The 4,402-nt window shown below is 34.4% G+C and overlaps 1 pseudogene; it reads right to left on the reverse strand.

Moving 5' to 3' along the window:
* Nucleotides 1–2,143: 2,143 nt before the first annotated feature.
* On the reverse strand, nucleotides 2,144–3,234 carry LOC149171744 (zinc finger CCCH domain-containing protein 18 pseudogene; annotated as a pseudogene).
* Between the last annotated feature and the right edge of the window lie 1,168 nt (nucleotides 3,235–4,402).

Below are 4,402 nucleotides of genomic sequence, written 5' to 3' on the forward strand. Positions count from 1 at the left end.
TCGAAACACATATTTTAACGTAGAAAAAAAACAAGGCACTTTCATAGGGATATTAATGAAAATTTAAATATAAGAGTCATTTAAAGAGTTTCCGATAAGGGGAGGTTGACACTCCCAAATTTGGGTAGAACATAAAATGAAGAGTATGAATAGCGAAAAAAGTCATCAAATTTTCGTTTGACGGGCATATGGGATTTAAAATTCATGCCTCGAGGAGGGGGTCTACACTTCCTATTCTCACGCTCCTAACAATGTTCTACCTCTGCGTTTTGCACACTCTTTCATGAATTTTAGTATCTCGAAACACATATTTTAACGTAGAAAAAAAACAAGGCACTTTCATAGAGATATTAATGAAAATTTAAATATAAGAGTCATTTAAAGAGTTTCCGATAAGGGGAGGTTGACACTCCCAAATTTGGGTAGAACAGAAAATGAAGAGTATGAATAGTGAAAAAAGTCATCAAATTTTCGTTTGACGGGCATATGGGATTTAAAATTCATGCCTCGAGGAGGGGGTCTACACTTCCTATTCTCACGCTCCTAACAATGTTCTACCTCTGCGTTTTGCACACTCTTTCATGAATTTATGGTACAACAGTGTCTATTACTTATTCCTCACCTTGCACAAGCAGTCATATGAGTAGTTATCTTAGACATCGAAAATTCTTGACCCAACTTGAAATTTTATGTAGGTGCCTAATTTTTAAGTTCTATCCATTTGTGGCCTTTTTAACCTTATTCCTTTTTCTATGAATCAAATCTTGTATCGACTCCAAATTTTTATTTTTACGAGGATTTAAATATTATGTGGAATTTAATTTTTTCCAGGCATAACTTTCTCCTTTGTTTAACAACCCACCTTAGTCAGATTTCAATATGGTGAAGATGTTTGTGGTAGTTGAAACATGAAATGGATATTCACCTTATACACAGTTGGTATGGAATCTGATTTTAATTTATATTGGCCATATTCTTAAGCCTTGACATCATCGATTCATGACATTGATTACGTAATTTAAGTTTCCTGTTCAGAAAATGTGTTAATTTCAAATGTCGATGACATGTTTTAAAGTGTGGCTATAGAGATAATCGAGACCAAATGCCTCATTCAGCCTCAACACATTCATTGTTCAAGCCTAGGCCTCATTTGGCCCTGCACATTCCAGCCCCACACTCCACAATCTTTGAATAAAATTGATCAAAAAAAATATTAAAAAAGACACAAAAATAAAAATAAAAAAATACATTAAATAATTAAATTAGCCTTCATAAAATGTTCACAGAAACCAAAAAAATCAGGAAACAAATAACGGGTCTACTATCAAGCATTTAATGCATGGATAACACACATTCACCATAGATACCCATGTTGGGTTCCATGCCTTGGCATCCAGATGCCAGATCGAAATTTGACAGGTGGAGGGACCCGCAATGAATGCAATCTGCCATCGGTCAATGCTTGTGGTTGCTTAATCTAGCTTCTCCAAATTTGACATTTTTTTAACTACCCCAACAAACCCGTAGATAGCCTTTGTTTGAAGGTTTCGTTCACTCAGAATCTAGTACCTAATGCACCTAAATCACCTGTAGATCACAACCTCGGGCCACGCTTTGATCCTCTGCTGCATTGCGATAAACATATGAGGTAGTGAATGATAACCTAATTAGAAAGCTTAATGCAATTACATTGCTAGAAATAAAGAACATAGTAATGCAATTACACCTCTACGAAACACCAAGCCTCAGAACTTCCTCCACTATTGTGAGATAATGTGACACTTTAAGAAACACGATGTTTCCTAAAAATAAAGAACATAGTAATGCAATTACACCTCTCCGAAACACTGATCCTCAGAACTTCCTCTAGTATTGTGAGACAATGTGACACTTGAAGCACCACGATGTTTCTTGCTTTACTATCCTTCCTAACTAGGTTAACAAGCACTCCCAAAACGATAACAAGATAATCCAAATCTCTGTCACTTAGTGGCTCATCCTTCTGATTATTTGAAGAAGATCCATTCATTGGTGATTCTGAGTTGATGTATTTTCCCTTTTCTTCATGCCCAAGAATCGAGTAAGTTTATGTAGAATAAGGATTGAAAGAAGAATTCTACCTATGTCCATGCCTGCCTTTTTCTCAATACAGCTTGACAAGAACACAAGAACGACAAACATAACGTGGATTTCCATTGTCCAGGATTATTTTTGCAGTCTCTAAGTATACAAATGTTACAAATCCAAGCATTCTCTTATGTTGGTACAGTATTGTCACGTCCTGTACAGGTTGATATGTCCTACGAAACAATCACAAGTGTAATGAATTCCATACGAATGAGGAAGGAAAGCTTAAAAAAAAAATGCATATAAATGAAATGAAGGACCACATGAAATAATTGGAGAAATCTTCCTCTATAAAAGTGCTCTCAGCATGGAATGTCAAATAAATATGACAAGCTCTTGCAATCAATACTCTTCTAAAATAATTGCATGTTGTCCATGTGGTCTATATAGAACAATCCAAAGTTCAAGTCCACATGATTTTTACATTGTTTCTTTCATTTGAAGTTATATATTCAAGGGACAGAGTAAATTTAAAGCCACAAGACTTTTTTAAAGTTGTTAAAATAAATTTATTTAGTTATTTATCTATTTGATTGGGGAAGAGCATTCCCCTACACAGAGGAGGACTTCAAACCCCTATAGATGTATAGGTTTGAACAATGAATGGAGTCCTTCCCTACTTATTACTAAGCATTTTGAATCATAAACCAGAAAAGTCATGAAAAAGAGGAATTTCCAAAAGCCATGAAACATACTTGTCAGTCAATCTAATTGTGTTATTCAATCATTCCAAGAGCTTAGTGAGATGTAACCTGCTTTTCCATGCCTTTGAGATTCATTTGAGTAGCCTTTTGCTTGCAGAGTCCTCCCATATATCTCATAGTACAACCGAGGTAATGAGGCGATGGAAATGGGAGTTCTCTTTTCTGTCACCAAATCCTACAATTCCAACTCCAACCTCTCCAACGATCCATTGGAGATTGGCTCTTCATTCAATGATCCATAAGGGTTATTTATCAATGAGAATGGAACTGAAATATGGTTTTCAGCATGGGAAAAATGACAATTGCTTTTGTGTTTGCAGTATCCACAGGCGAAATACAAGTACGGCTTGACTTTAGCCATCTGAGCAGGACGTTTCCCACTCTGAAAATTCAAAAACTCCATGACCAAGTTGGTCCTATTCAAAAAGCCAACCTGCATCTCTAGGTAACTAAAGTAACTATCACTATCAATTGCCCCAAAAAGTGCAAAGAGAGGCCGATAAGATTTTTAAATTGAAAAAATTGTACTTTGGTTTTCATAATTAAGCAAATAATAATTGATATATTAAATTTAACTTTTTAGTGTATTTTTTTAATGTTTTTAAAATTTTATATATCTTTAAATCTCAATGTATATATTTATATTCATTTATGCCAATTTCTCAAGGTAACAAATATGGAGAATTATCCGATCTTTTTACTTAATTTACATATTATCTTTGCAAAACATAAACAGTGGTTGCACAAAAAAGTGGCTTGACAAGTATGGTAAGAAGTTGGGTTCGAGGCTGCCCTAGTACAACAAGAACCAATAAGGATTAAACATAATGCTGAACCTAAGTTTCAATTCTTCAATTGGTGCCTAATTGAAGGAAATTTAGTAGCCTCAAAAAATATGGTCAAGAGATGGATCATGCTTCCTTTAGTATTGTTTTTTGCAAGATGGACTCCAAATCACTAAACCACAAATTTTACAATTTCTCAGTCATAACAACCTTATAAGTGGGAATTGAGAATTTTAATTTAACACTAAAAAAATATTGTAAGAAAAAGATCCAAAGTCAAACATATATTAAAAGTATGATGGTAATTGTAAACAAACAAAAATATAGAGATGGAAAACCACATGTGCCAACTCCACTCACCCCAGAGTAGCAAAGTGAGATATAGATTCTAGAAAGAGTAAGTAAAGAAAAGTTTCGTTTCAAAATCTATTAACAACCTTGCTCTGTTTCAACACGCTATTGATAAACAACTACATTTCTTAAAGATGCCTCATTTTAACTGTATACTTCTCTTATATACTAATCCATTAATCTCTCGTTGATGAGTGTAAAAGATGGATTATGCCATACCTATTAATTTATGACACAACAAAGATCACACATTCAAAAAGAGTGCCTTTTATATGTATAATCCGAACCAACAAACATTTCGAGTAATTAATCGTGCCCATGGATTTAGCAAGCTAAGACTTAGCATAGAGCTTCTAATAGTTGTTATGGAAAGGGACAAAGTTACATTAGAGAAGAGAATAGAATTGGCGGGGAAATTAGAAAGGGCTTTGCAGG

This window comes from Pinus tabuliformis, chromosome 4_2, assembly GCF_031772625.1.
Source record: "Pinus tabuliformis cultivar Carrire ecotype Pingquan chromosome 4_2, CPIR1, whole genome shotgun sequence".
NCBI lineage: Eukaryota > Viridiplantae > Streptophyta > Pinopsida > Pinales > Pinaceae > Pinus > Pinus tabuliformis.